Source organism: Ambystoma mexicanum, chromosome 6p, assembly GCF_040938575.1.
Source record: "Ambystoma mexicanum isolate Mex_15411 chromosome 6p, UKY_AmexF1_1, whole genome shotgun sequence".
Lineage (NCBI taxonomy): Eukaryota > Metazoa > Chordata > Amphibia > Caudata > Ambystomatidae > Ambystoma > Ambystoma mexicanum.
Genome location: NC_090935.1, coordinates 1,394,833,883 through 1,394,849,804, shown reverse-complemented (window position 1 = coordinate 1,394,849,804; position 15,922 = coordinate 1,394,833,883).

The following is a 15,922-nucleotide window of genomic DNA, read 5'->3' as shown; positions in this document are numbered from 1 at the left end:
TCACTAAATAGTACAACAGTACTGATGATGTGTTTGTAGGTGTAGCTCAAAGGGTTCATACAAGTGCAGCCGAGAGGGTGTAGACATGAGTGTAGCTGTGAGATGAGTGTACATCCAGCACAAAGGCGTAAACCACTAGCAAGCAAAATACACAGTGTGACATTCTCCCCTTCCACTGCAAACAGTGCTGTTTGTAAACCGCTCTCATTGGTTTGCTAAGGGGAAACTGGATCTCTGTTTGTTTTCATTGGTCTCCTTTTTCCACCAACGTGTTCAGGAGTCAGGCCAAGGTCACATTGCTAGGTTTATGGGGTAAATACTTGGACGAAAGGTGTTTTGCTAAAATGTTTCTAAAAGGAGATGAAAAAATACTGGCATAGATGTTTATAAAAAAATAAATGTTATGTTGCATAGCCATGGACGACCAACATGGTTTGTAACTTTAAGATGTGCAAAATATGCATGAGAGGAACTAACTGGATTTTAAAAGAAGCAAAGGGTCATCTTGATGACATTGACTGTTTAACTCCAAATAATCTTTGCACTCATATTCTCCACCATTTGTCAAAGCAGAACATTACTACTGGAGAAGCAATACCAAGCTCGTGGGCTACCTAATAAACATGGTTTTATGAGTTAAAGGGGGTTCATGATGTAGAGAAGAACATTCAAAAACAGAAAGCATATTTACTAAAAAATACTTTCATGCACAAATCTGAATCCATTGAAACAACTAATTTACATGATGAAGTAAATAATTTTCAAACTCACAAATGCACATCTTATTGTACAAGAACATACAAAACAAAAGAACAGCTTTAGCAACAATGTCGGCTTTCCTTTCCTAGAAAGCAATGTGAAGAAACAATCATTAATGAACACCATCCAGTTATAGACGCCATGTTTTATGAAAATCAATCTTATGAATTAAGGTGTGATTATAAGAACATCATATTACTGTATTATCTCCAGTAGGTTCAGGTAGGTTTAATGCAAACATTGATATCCAATTTGGAGCATGCAATCCAGAGGCATTAGAACATTGCATAACCTAATACAACACGAATGCTGAAAAATGTCAAGTATAAGGTATTTGTGATGACATTAAAAGTAGGATGACAGTATCTACATCGTGAGTTTGGGAGTTAAAACTCTTCCTCCTTATGAATGTGACACACAATAAGCAGCTGATAGATTAACTGGAACACATATTTATGGAAAAAGCGTAGACATTAAGTAGACTACTTTTGTATATCCAGGAAGCAGACGTAAAATTTTAAAGCTCTACCACTGAATAGAAATGTTAACACAAATTAATTAACATAGTGAGGACACAGTTAAAAAAACAAGGTTGATAGCCACTATCCATAACCATCAGACAATTTAGAAGACGTGCGGTTATATGCAAATTTGCAATTGTCATGATAATGTTCAGAATAATAGTTGCTCAGTAAAGCATGCAAACCTAGTTTGGGTAATGGTCAGAATCTAACATCTGCATCAGATGAAAGTAAATCAGTATTCCTATTGTTTACCTCAACTATTTTTCTCTGGTGTAATGCAGTAGATTAACAAGGTAATTGGAATATATAAAAATTTGTGTTAACACATCAGAAAGACCACATTCAATACCCCACTTTTAAACATTATTTGAAAATGCTTAATGAAGAATTAGAACAAGAAACATGTTTGAAACAGAACTAGCTAAAGATACCAAGAACCATTCTTAAATGCTAAATCTTATGTAATTGACCCTTTTGGACAGCTGCTACAAAGACATTAAACATAATTAGAAAAGCTAGAGTACTTGTTGCAATGTTACATGATAAAAATCAGATACTTTGGCAAAACAAGTTGAAAAATGTAATTCCCAACATAAAATAGGCATGTGTCACAACTCATAGATGGTCGCTATGGAAAAGAGGGAATCATGGCCGTCACTTGCTCCACCATGTTGTATGAGAAACCGTAGCAGCCCACTAGTGCTCCCCCCAAGATGACGGCTGTGATCTGCTGTATGAGTTCAGACCGATGCTGGAGCCACTCGCATTGCAACCCGTATTCTACCTGTAGGATTCTTTGGGTGAGACACTAGCTCTGAATGCTTTGCTTGGCCCACCCTTTGCCACCCCCCGTACCTCTCTCCACTTTGGTAGCATCATGCTGCCACTGCCACTTTGCTGTTTTCCTGTGCCTCCACGTCATGCGGCTTTTGCCTTGCCTGCTCCCGCTTGCCTGCTTAAAGTTCTGTCCTGTGCTCCTTCCCTCGCTCTGCCTTATTCCTCAAGGAACTCTATTGAAGTTGTGCTCACCAGCTCCCTGGAACTTCTCTTCTGTTCAGTTTCGCCAAACTTCAGAGTTCAGCGTACAACATAATTTTCTTTAGAGGGTTTTTCTGCCTCATTTCGGTTTTCGCCCTATGGGGTCGACTCCCCTCCTGGCCACCACTTTTCTCCTCTCTATAAATGGAAACTTAAGGAAGGAAGAGTGGCAGCAAGTAGGGATCAACCTTATCTCTACAAGGGAAAACCTAGGGACAAGACATGAGAGAAACAATCTACTCCCTTTGCTTTGGACCATACCTCTCCTGAAGAGAGCTCCCACTTGGACCCAGAGTCTTCAGGTGAGAGTTTGCAACACCAAATAACCTCTGCAGCCATGGCCCAAACGCAGGACCTCATCACTGCAATCCAGGGATTGTCTGCCGAGGTACAGATGTTAAGGGCAGAAAACAACATTTTAAAACATATGATCACAGCCAGGGATGCTCTTGTAGCTGATGCCCGGTAGGTGTTCTCCCTTCTGGAAAATGTGACGGATCCTCAGATCGCTTAAAGGAGTTTCTGAACTCTTGCACCGTCCATTTTACTTTTTGAGACACCACCTTTCTCCACAGTAAAGGCCAAGATTTGCTTTGTGGTGTCTAACATGGTTGGGAATGCCCTGTCGTGGGCTACTCCCTTAGTTATTGCTGCTAGTCCTTGGTGGCTTTGCATGCACCTTTTGTACATGCTTTGAAAGAAATGTTTGAGAGACAAGAAGTCACCTACAATCCTTTTGAGACCCTGCTTGATTTTAAAAAAAGGGAGTTAAGACATATTGGCTTACATCAGCAGGTTTAAGAAACTGGCACAAGAAGCTGCCTGGCCTGAAACAGCCCAATTTACCATATTTAGGAGAGGTTTATTGGAAGACATTAAGGATGTACTCGCTCGAGCTCCTTGTTCAGCTTCTTTAACAGAATCCATTTCACTGGTCCTCAAGATTGCGTACCGTCACAATGAAAGATGTAAAGAACGAAGGAAGACAAAAGGCAGCACTTGGACATCTAGGCCTAATCCAGTAACATCCTCTAAAGAGATTCCAACATCTGAAGAACCCTTCCAGATAGGAGCAGCCAATGGACCCCTCACACCCACAGCAAGACATCGTCGCTATGATCAAGGCTTAGGTTTGGACTGTGACATGAAGTTACAATTGCTATGCAACGGTCCCGAAGTTCCCCTTAGAAGCCAGGAAAACCTGAGACCCCAGCCTTAAATTGGACAAGAGACTGGGGTATCATAGTAAATCCCTACATACACCTTAATTCAACTCAAAGGTCTATGATAGATTGATGGTTCTGTGTGTTTCTTTACAATGGCCAAAAAACCCTTCCACTGACGCTTTTCCTCTATTAGATTGCAGAGCAGCTGGGGAGTTTATGTGTACTGAATGGGCCAGATAACATGCAGTGCGAGTCGTGGAAAAATCTATCAATTAAACAGTGGAAGAAGTGGATGACAGATCCTTGTGTTCAGGACTTACTCTACTTATCAACCAACATATCGAAAGGATTGAATTCGATATTATCAGAGCTGCACACTTTCCTTTAATTTGGGGGATTCTTTGATTAAGAAATTCCCAACATAGACCAGACAAACAATAACGATAATCTAACAAATGGATTGATCAGGAAATCGAAATCACCAGCAGGGGCGTCCTTGTACTTTATTCCAAAGAAGGGCACATCAGAATTCAGACCCTGCATAGACTATAGAGGTCTTAATCAAGTAACCATCAAAGACTGTTATCCGATGCCTCTTATAAATGGCATCTTAGAAGCAGAACAAGGCGCAACTTTATTCACAAAACTGGATCTGCCGGGTGCCTACCATTTATTGCGGATAAAAGATGGAGACCAATGGAAGACTGCTTTTGGACCCCTTTCGTGCATTATGAATACCAAGTCATTGCCCCATTACAACTGTGATTGTTGGAACCGGCTGCTTACTATTACAGTTACTGATCCAGTGTGGCTTGATGATCTGATTGACTGATTGACTGACATGCCTGACTTGCCTTACCAACAGCGGTCCCTTCCTCTGACGGGATGCTGCACTGAGCGTGGCGAGCTGCATAGTCGTTCAGGACTTACTCTACTCATCAACCAACATATCGAAAGGATTGAATTCGATATTATCAGAGCTGCACACTTTCCTTTAATTTGGGGGATTCTTTGATTAAGAAATTCCCAACATAGACCAGACAAACAATAACGATAATCTAACAAATGGATTGATCAGGAAATCGAAATCACCAGCAGGGGCGTCCTTGTACTTTATTCCAAAGAAGGGCACATCAGAATTCAGACCCTGCATAGACTATAGAGGTCTTAATCAAGTAACCATCAAAGACTGTTATCCGATGCCTCTTATAAATGGCATCTTAGAAGCAGAACAAGGCGCAACTTTATTCACAAAACTGGATCTGCCGGGTGCCTACCATTTATTGCGGATAAAAGATGGAGACCAATGGAAGACTGCTTTTTGGACCCCTTTCGTGCATTATGAATACCAAGTCATTGCCCCATTACAACTGTGATTGTTGGAAGCGGCTGCTTACGATTACAGTTACTGATCCAGTGTGGCTTGATGATCTGATTGACTGATTGACTGACATGCCTGACTTGCCTTAACTACAGCGGTCCCTTCCTCTGACGGGATGATGCACTGAGCGTGGCGAGCTGCATAGTCGTTCAGGGCAGCTTCTGTTGATACCAATACTGATACTGTTTTAAGGCCGCAGTGGTTTCGGTGAGCTCGGTGGCTTTATAGTCTCTTCCCCTCCAGCTCCCATGCCATTCTTACTTCTGGCTGAAAGGTGAAAATAAATGATACCGGAGGTGCCGGCAGGAGGTGGATGCTGGATGAAGAGCAAGTGAACCAATGGGGAACCACTGGTGAGTGTGTAGCTGTACTTGCTGAGACCCTGGGCTGCTAAGGCTCTGTTAAGGTGTGTGAGTGAACATTGATCTAGCTGGCACAGTATGATACAATTTAAAAATAAACAAATCATGGTGGGTGATTCTTTATTAAGTATCTAGCACAGAATCTTTGGATTTTGAAATTTCGGCACGGGGCTGCTTGTTGATTGAACTGAGGCATTGGGTCGGCTCTCGTGGCCTTTGAGCCCCAATGCTTGCAGTCTGCCGTGCCCATTTTTCCTTCTTTCTGATAACTTTGTGGGGCAACATATTGGCCAGGAAGCAGTGCCTGCCAGGGTACTGTCTCCTTTCATTTTATCCCGTGAGCAGCTAGAGCATCACCAGTGACATCAGTTGTGCAGCCTAAGACTTTTTTGCAGCGAATGCTGCACCGAGGCTTAAAGTTAAGTCGTTTCAGGCTTATATTTTAGGCACTTTGATATAGGATCCAGGACTCCTGGTGGCAGTGTATTGTAGGGCCAATAACTGAAAATACACTGTATGCCAGCTTATAAGTGTTATATCTGGAGTTCATTATTGAGAATTTACCATCTTGAGGATCTATATAATTGGAAGGTGTGGGCCCAAACACAGGTGTTGGCACTATGTTCAATCTGGGGAGCTGCGTTGATAGGGACGAAAGAATGGCCATAGAGGTGGATTATGATGAACCTAGTGGAGCTCTGTTGGCAGCTGAGCCTTTCTTTACTCCAGGAACCCCCCAAACACCTGTGGATAATCCTCTAGCTTCTTGCCCCGCTGGTTTGTTTTTGCTGTACCAAGGGGCTAAACACCAATTCGGGAATGGTATGGACTACACCTTCAAAATAAAGATAAACGATTGTCTACCACTTGGAAAAAATCAGAACCTGACGGATGAGGCAGCCATGGAAGGGCCGGGATCCCACCGTTCAAACCGTTCAAACGCTTTGACAAATGGGAAGTCCACAGACGTCCTATCCCACGTCCCATGCACTTGCACGTTCTCAATGTCACTGCGGCTAGTTAGATCATTGTTTTGTTCTCACTTGTTCCCCTCGTTTTCCTTTGTTGTGCTCTGAAATACTTGTGTGCGAGCGCGATACAAACAAAATATCAATACCAATATCAATATCCCCAAACCAGTATGTCATCAAAAATCTGGGAATTGACTCCTCGGACTTAAGCAAAGTCCTGCAATTGAGTCCAATCCTTCAATCAAAGGATTTGTTTGAGAGGGTCTCTGCTGAACCAACAGTAGCAGAGGTGCACCTGGTTTCCCCTCCTCCTGAAATTACGGAAGACACTTTGGTTCTCCCCAATCAGTGCTGGTGGCTTTGAACTTTGTATTAACTCCTACAGTAAAAGTTTTTGAGTTACTGAAAGGCGAAGGCCATGTGCAATCAGGCACACTAATGGAGTTTACGAAAGTGGTGGAGGGGTGTGAATCCACCATGGTTGGGCTGAATACTGCAGTGAATATAGTGTTTTCAGAGAACCTAGCTATACTCATGAGGGTGGCTTCTATGCAGACTTCACGTCTCGCTGTCCTGCAGGGAGAGGTAGCCTCTCTGAATCTTCAAATTTTGGGATCAAATGTGAAAATGGACAGAATATTCGACCTCCTAACCAGCTTGAAACCAATGGAAACAGCTCCTCCTTCGGAATAACTTCCAGTGCACTGGATGACTCCCCTCTTTCTCTTTAATGGAGGAGTTCATTAGGCTTGCTCAAATTCCACCCGAAGCAGATCTCCTAGTATCAGGAGTAAAGGAAACGAGCACTCAGAACGAGAACCAGTCCTTGACCAAACCCTCACTGTCTGTTCGGAAAATATCTCGAACGATATTCAACCAAATGAATCCAACCGTAAAACAACTAAGGAGAAAGTTGTTCAGCGAGGTGGCCAGAAGAAGTCTAAGAATCAAAAACTGAAAAAACCCAGCAGAGCAGGGAATCATCATTTCTTTAATGCTATGGATAAGGCAGTTGAAACTCCGGATGCCTTGGACATCGTGCCACCATCAGGACCGACAAAGGTCCCTAAAAGAAAGGGGAAGCCCGTACCGAGGAAAGGGTTGGAACCCTCTCAAGGAACTAATATTACCCAAAAACAAGTAAGACGTGTGGATTACGCAACGCAAACAGTTGGGGCCCCTGCTCCTGTCTATGTTGCGATAGACTTAATGTCAGAGATTCCAAAAAAGAGCATCAGGACAGCCCAATGTTCTGTAGGTGAAGAAATATAATCTTGAGTCTATCTGTCCGGGAACCGGCCCTACCTGTGATCACGATGCAACCTCCAACAGATATTCTGGTCCCAGGAACTCACTGAAACATCAGAGTGGCAAATACTGCTGTCACATCTACTTTGGCGGCAGAAGCATTGTCTACCATGGGAGACAGACTCGGCTCTGTGGTTAACAAAAGAGCCCCTCTCCCTTTTGGAATTTTCAAAATATGGCTGGAAAGCAAAACATCTAAATAAGCTGGGAAAGGGCTGAACATTGCTTTGCCTTTTCTCAACGTGCGATTGGGACTATGTGTGCTTCCCGTGCGAATCAAGAACGGACTTGGTGGAGTTGGGGTTGAAATCTCATTTGGGAGTTGAAGCAATATGGGCAGCTGTGGAAGAACTGAAGCAGCAGGGCCTAGTGATTTCAAACTCTCTACCCAAAAACAACAAGAGCAGTAATCACCCTTTTTGAGGGAACACATTGGGATGGAGGGCAGCGATGAAGGATTGTCCGGGCCAAAGAAGGATAACTTCCTCGCTGTTTTACCCACCATCTTGTCTGAATTGTTTCAGTGATTCAGATGGATCGAGGAGAGGCAATAGTCAATAGTCAGATCAAACTCTTGAGTTGGAATATGCAGGGTTCAAGTAGTTTTAAGAATACAACCATGCTAAAATAATTTTTTGGAGAACTTTTTCTGGTGCTGTTCCAAGAGACCTGGTTATTAAATGCCATAAGGCCATTGATGGCTTTACTATAGTGGAACAGAGCGCTATACACCATAACAGGGGCCACCCATCTTGGGGCCTCCTTATAGCTGTAAGGAACTCAATCCTGGTGAATGTAGAGGAAACCCAAGTCGAAAATCAGGGTATATGTGCTGCTCATGTTCACATAAAGGTGAGCGGGCGACTGTGTTCCCTGATTTTGATCAATGTATACTGGAACCCCGTAATTTCAATCCTCTTTCGTGGATTTATCTTCTCTCCTGTCTGTGGTAATGAAAGACAGTCAGAACACTGAAATAATACTGGGTGGGAATTTGAACTCTTCTTGTCTTGTCCGGGTAATACTAACAACCAATCCAAATATGACCACGTTGTTGAATGGTGAGAAGTGGGAGGAATTTCTGAACAAATGGAATCTGTATATGGTGAATAGATGCATTGGGGGAGAGAATGCTGTGAGCACAACATGGTCCAACAGTCAAAATAGCTCAACAATAGATTATCTGTTCTTCTCTAAAGCGTTGCTTGATAGCTATGACAGATTTGAAATCTTGGAGACAGACAGAAGTGATCATCACATATTGACAACTAGTCTTGATTTGGGAGCCCGGCCAGTCCCGGAGACCCATAACATTCCCTTGGAAGTGAACCAAGGAGGAAACAGGGCTGTGAAATTCCATAGAGATGGATCATCCCTAAATCTCAAACTTGAACGTTATTTGGGCCAAGTTAATGAAGTCAAATTATTTAGGGCTTGTAACACCTATAACTTTACTGACCTTATTTGGGGTCTGGAAGCCCCCCGATTTGATGACTGTAAAGGTTGGGGATTCTCATCAACATGAATTTGATTGACTGACTCATTTAAAAAAAGGAACACAGAAGAGCCATTCGAGCATTTAAGAACGGACGTGGAGATCCTCAGGTCATAACTCTGAAATGTAAATCCTTGCAAAGTCACTACAGGAACTGGTCCAAGGCACAATGCATTTTGAGATTGCAAAGGGATGGGGAATCTATGCTATGGACCTTATGTAAGAACAACTCAAGCAATTTCTTGGAGATTGTCAATCATGGAAAGAAAACTCAGTTGGGGCTCCAGGCTAATGTGCTCTCAGCGGGGTTTGTGGCGTTGCCACTTTAAGAAGCTCTACTTAGCGTTGTCTGAGGAGAGCATGCCTTACCCAGCCCAGGAACGGTGGCTCCTGCCCAACACAAGGGAAAGTATCAAGGACTTGATAAGAAGGGCCCCTCAAGAGCACCTGGATCAAACGGCCTGTCTAACTTGATTTTAAAATAGAACGCCCCGGCTTGGTCAGTATGTATTGTATAACCTTTTTGAAAACATCTTGCAGTTTGAGGAGACACCTCCGTCATGGAGCTGTTAACTATCGCCCCATCGTTCTTCTTGACACTGAGAGCAAAATCTTTGCCTCCTTAATCCTAGTAGAACTGGAGACCTGGGCTGAGGGGAGTTGAATCCTCCAGAAACATCAGACTGGATTTAGGTGTGGAATAAAATGAGATGCCTGGATTGTTATCATTAGAAGAATCATAAGACCCTCTCGTAGAGAACCATTGTTTAGTATTATCCCCTCTAGGAATACAGTTATTCATGAATCATGTTTAGCTATCCATTATTGCATCCAGTTCTGAGTAGTACATTATTGAAGTAGACATTATCCACATAAATGTAGACTGCCACCTTTGTATGCATTTGCAATTTGCTTATAGATTGACATGTTATGTATTATAGTGCTAGCCATAAGGAGAGAAACATGCTAGACACTTTGCCATTTGCAATAGAATGACACTTGCACGTATTTGGAGTGCCATATAGTGCTTTAGAGACATGGTACATTTGACATGTAGAGAAGATGTTATCTATGTTTACATTGTACCGCTTAGGCTGAGAGAAACTTATTGTTTGCAGGAGAGCAGAACAAATGAGGCCTGGAGATGACACAGTGCATATTTGAAATGACATGAAGAGCCATTTATTATGATGACACATGTATGCTTTGTAGGTATGTATTTAGAGATATGTTTGACACACATGTATGTATGTTGGGTGTGCACTTAGAATGAGCTTGCATTATGTTAGCGCTTGCATTGCGAGAAGAATAGTGTAAACCTTAGAAAGAATTAGGCTGGCATTTGAATCCATTTCTGATGGAGACACACAGAAGTTGCCTGTGCCACTGGGCACTTCGCGAAGATGTTATGAATTAACAGTGTACCAGGAATTTGTAAACATTTGCTTGGCAGACAGAGATAACATGAACCCTTGTCCGAGAAGGGAAGCTAATCAGCTTGAGCTCTGAGCATCGCAGAGACAACACAAGGGTTGGGGCCATGAAGGGAGCGACATGGGGAGAGAGGAGAGGAGCCTTCTCAGCAAAGGGAGTTGCTTTGAAAACGTGGACTAAGAGAGTATTTCGTAATGCAGAGAGAGCCAACAGTGAAATGGATGGAATAGATGGTATTTTGCACTGCAGACTCAGATGGCCATGGGAGAGATACGATGTTCAGTGTCACTTTGACACTCTTTGACACAGTACACGAAGTGAAAGTAAACCCTAAACACAGACTGGCAGGCACGGCCTGAATATAGAATGCTCAGACAGCAAGAGACATTCTTAGAATGTAACCAAAGAAATGGGTGCATCATTGGAAACTATAACCAGAGCTGGAGAGAGAGGAGAATGGCTAGTTCGAGGTAGTTGCTGTAGTTCTTGGTAGTTGCTGAGAGTCTGATGGAGGATGCAGCTAGAAACTGATGAAGTTCATTCGAGCTAGCTGCTGATGGAGTTTGGCTGGAGAATGCAATCCTGAGAATGAGGGAGAGATGTTTGGTGCAGAAGAATCTGATGATTTTGGGGCAGAGAGCCTGGCAGAGCTTGGCAGAAGCAGTTCATGTGACCAGATCTTGGGGCCTGCCACTGCTGACTGACTGATTGAAGAGAGTAGCGGGAAGAGGAGAGACCTGGCTTGACAAATACAGAGCTGGAGAGGAGAGAGATGCAAATGGGAAGTATGGTTCATGGCTAGACAAACTGATTGATTACATTTTGAAGGGGTAACTTTGCTGATGGGTTGGAGAGGACATGACATCTGAAGGAGAGGTGCCCAAGACAAATGAGTGGGGACAGAATGGTGTGCCATAGAGATTGGGGGGACGTGCATCCCTGTTCCCCCACCAGAATTATGCCCATGATTAGAATGTGACAACATCTAGTTGTTGGTCCGACACTCACAGGGAGCTTTGAGTTTGGGAAAGGGGAGATCAGACAGGGATTGTCTTAAAGAGAGTGAGTGTGAAGCATGGTGTGGATTGGTGTGGATTGAAGAGAGGTTTGATTCTGTATGAAGGAGAGGATTGTTGGATGTTTGACGCTTGCACAATAGGCTTGTATTTTAGACTGCATTAGAAACACATGCATTAGGAACCTGAAAGGCTTACAGTTATTGCATGGTAGATTTGCACCAGAAGTATAAAAGGTGCAAATTCGATCTTGGCTAGAGTTTTAGCATTGTTTGAATTATGCTTTGGTGTGCCCAAATAAATGTATTCCATTGTAATAAATGAATCGATTCATGTGGTGTTCTTTGTGTCTTGTTATTTGTGTCCACAGTAGAAAGATAGGAGTATGTTGGTATTGTGTCGGTATTATTTGTTCTGTACAACATGGGTATGTTCCTAGAAGTAATCTAGGAGTAACACAGTGCACAAGGGGCCTGAGATATGGAGGTAGATTGGGGGGGGGTATGGGCGCCACATACACCTCCCCTAGGGGATTGTCAGAGATTGTCTGAGACCGGAGCAGGCTTGCCCGGGGGGGCGAGATGATGATAGGGCTTTATTTTGCAGACTAACATAGGAGGGGCCTCTCTACATCTCTGAATGGGGTGCTAATACATACTCCAATAGGTAAATCCTGGTCTAGGGGTGGGCCGGTCCTTTATGGAGCTTGGATCGACCTCTCCCTGGCCTTTGATACAATTAACAGAAACAGGGTGTGGGCCAAGTTAGCCGCTTGGGGTATTCTGCCATAACTACTGGCCATCATTAGGCACCTCCATGCAGATACAAAGATTCAGGTGAGATTGGATGCTAATGGCAACTTCTCCAGCCTAATTCTCACTGGTAGACGTGTCAGGCAGGGATGCATTTTTGCTCCCTGCCTGTTTAACCTCTACATTTAAGATTTGGGCAAGGCTCCAAGCTTATGTGCGCTTGCTGCCCCTAAGATCGGGAACCAACCTTTGAGCTGGTTAGAAAACGTGGATGATGTGGCCATAGTAGATCACACTCCAATAGGCCTCCAGCGCCCCATAAAGGGGTTTGAGACATATGCAGCAATCAATAACCTAATAATCAATCCCTCTAAAACAAGGGTAGTCTTTTCTCTCATTCTGCAAGGCACGTTCCTAACTTTAAATGGAGGTTGAATGGCTTTGCCATTCCAATGAAGCATGAGATTAAATATCTGGGATTCACGCTGTACGCTAATCCCTTGGTCTCAAGAGTAACAGCGTGCTTCAAATTGACAATTGACCAACGGATCTGTCAGATGAGAAAGCTATTGTCCAAGTATTGCAGGTTTTCCCTGGTCCCTTTGATACGCTACTACAAAGAGAAGGTGATATCTAACATTCTCTGTGGATTAGATTTGGATTCCAGGCTTGAAAGTTTGATTGCGTGAGAATGGAGGGGAGAATCTGGAAGAAGGTGTTACATTTACCACAGTCCCTGCCGGTCTCTAGCATAAGATACAAATTGGGCTTGTCATCCTTGTTGTCTCTAGTGGACCAAAGAATAATTTCACCATACTGTTCCATCATGGCACCTAAGAGGGGGTCCTGCTTTGAAGACATGGCAGTTCATATCAACCATGGAAAGTCACCAAAATTGTTGAGAATGATGGAGATTGTTATGAATTGCCTGGGGAATTTGGATAAAACCCTTAAGGATTTAGCGGAGAACCCAGAGGGTGTAAAAAAAGCAATTGTGGATGCAGATTGGATCAAAACTGTCAATACCCTTTGAAGCTTGAAGCTCGCCAAACCTCTTTCATTCCTTAATAAACCCAGGGGCTCTCTTCCTAGTTATTTAATTAAATTTCCAGATTCCAGGGAGAAGTCTGATTTTCTTAGGTTCCATCTTAATGTCTTCCCGACGGGTCAGGTAAGGGCCTCTAGCGAAAGTTTAGGAACAGTAGATGGACTATGCTTGCATTGTGGGGCGCGGATTGTGCAAACTCTCAGACACATAGTAACTGATTGTGTAGCATTGAAAGCAATGAGACTTAAATTCCTTTCACAATTTGTTCAAACTGAAGAATGGCTTGCCACAACTGCATTTCAGGAGAGAGCGGCTTCTGGTCATAATGCCAACTTTGGGGGCTTTAAATCTGTTGAAGTCCGCTCATCTCTCTTAATTAACCTCTTTTAGTCTATCTCCATTTGATGTTTGTATGTGTGTTTTAAATTGTAAGGTAAATTAAGGGGCTGATTCATGGAATTTGTGTGCCGAAAAACAGGGATTTTTACGCCATTCTGCCCGCAAATCCCTGTTTAACAAATGGGGATTTGCGGGCAGAACGGTGCACAAATCCCCGTTTTTCGGCACACAAATTCCATGAATCAGCCCCTAAATGTTTTCCTTTTCATTTAAATTGTGAGATATAATACGTGTTAATTGTTGTAACGATTGAAATTTTATTTAAATTTGATATTGTTGTAAATTGCAAAAATCAGATAATCTGGCTAAATACAATAAAAAATAAAATAAAAAATAAAAAAAATACCAAGTCACGCCCTTCAGCCTCGTCAACACCCCAGCAATTTCCCAGAGCTTCATGGAACATGTATTTGCAGATATTCTGTTCCAGAGTGTCATCATATACGAAATGTAGGTGTTTTTTTCATGAGAACACAGCCATCATGAACACATCACAGAAGTCTTACATTGTCTTTGAAAGAATAGATAGTTATCCAAACCAGAAAAGTGCACTTTCAAAGCAACTTTGGTCCCGTATTTGGGCTTATCCTGTCCAACAAGGGAATTGAAATTGACCCCAGGAAGGTATATGGAATAAAGAAATGGTCACCTTCATCTTCTGTCAAAGAGATGTAGTGTTACCTTGGAGTGGCACATTTTTATTGCCGATTTATTTCTCATTTTTGGGCGATCGTACTACCTATCACTAGGTTGTTAAAGAAGGAGACACTGTTTTTCTATAATTCTGAAATAGATTAAGCATTCAATACCCTCAAGAAGGCCTTTTGCTCTGCACCCATCTTGTTACAACGAGATCAGCCTTTTTTCATAGAAACAGATGCCTCTCATGCCGCTCTAGGAGTTGTCATCGAACATCTATGACCGGAAAATGTGGAACACCCAATAGCCTAATAATCACAAACCTTAAACCCTAGCGAAAGAAACTACTCAATAATAGAAAAGGAGCTATTGGCAATATGAGCAGCCTGTCAGAAATGGTGCCATTTACTATTGGGAGCCCACAAGAATTTGAAGTCTGGACAGACCATAAGAATCTCCAGGTATTGCAGAAATCTGAATGTCGGAACAGCCCACAAGCTCAGTGGGCTCATTTGTTTTCTCAGTACGACTTTAGGATAATTTATATCCCAGGCAATCATAACATACTGGCAGATGCATTATCCCCAAAACATTGTATGAATTCTGATTTCATCTTTGACAAGGAACAAATTCTTTGGAATGAGACTTTGATCTATTCCGTGGATTCATTTCTACAGCAACTCAGAAGAGACTACAAAGATCCTCCTTTTGAAATCGAGGGAAGACACTTTTAACAAAACAACGGCCTATATTTTTACCAAGACCACTTGGTCATACCTGCGGAGCACCTACAAGTCAGGTTTCTCATTTGGTGTCACGATATATAAAATTTAATAAATACGAAATACAAATACAATCCCAAAGCTGGGCATTGGGGAATTGCCAACACGACAAATTTAGTGTTGTGCTCTTTTTGGTGGCCTACCATGTACAATGATATAAAGGAGTATGTCTATGCTTGCCCTTCTTGTTCCAGGAGTAAATATCCTTCATCCAAACCCATAGGCAAATTGGAACAAGCTATTGTTCCCAAGAGTACCTGAACTCATGCATTGACAGATTTCATATTGGATCTCCCACTCTCCAGAGGTAACACCAACATAATGGTGACTATCGACACCTTCTGTAAAATGGCACATTTTACTCCTTTAAAAAGGGTACCTTCTGCACCTCAAATGACAAGGATTTTCCTCAAAGAAATCTACAGTCTGCAAGGCCTTTCCACTTCAATCACCACAATTCGAGGAACGCAATATACCTCTCATTTCTGGGCTTCCTTCTATAAGATACTCACCATCGATAGAGCTCTATCCTCTGGATATCATCCACAAACAAATGGTCAGATAGAGAGGTTGAACCATAAAATGTAGCAGTACCTTTGTTGCTACACTACACACAGTCTAGAGGCATGGTCAGATGCACTGCCATTGGCAGAATTCGCACAAAATAATTCTACACAGACAGCTACCAAGATGAGCCCATCCTAGGGCATTTCCTCTTGCTGCAACCGCAACCGCTCCCAATAACATCCCCAATTTGGATTCACATCTCAAAAGCATAACCAAGAATCATCAGGTGTCATATCAGCAGTTATAGCTTTCCAAGGGAAAAAAAACAAGAGATTTGCAGA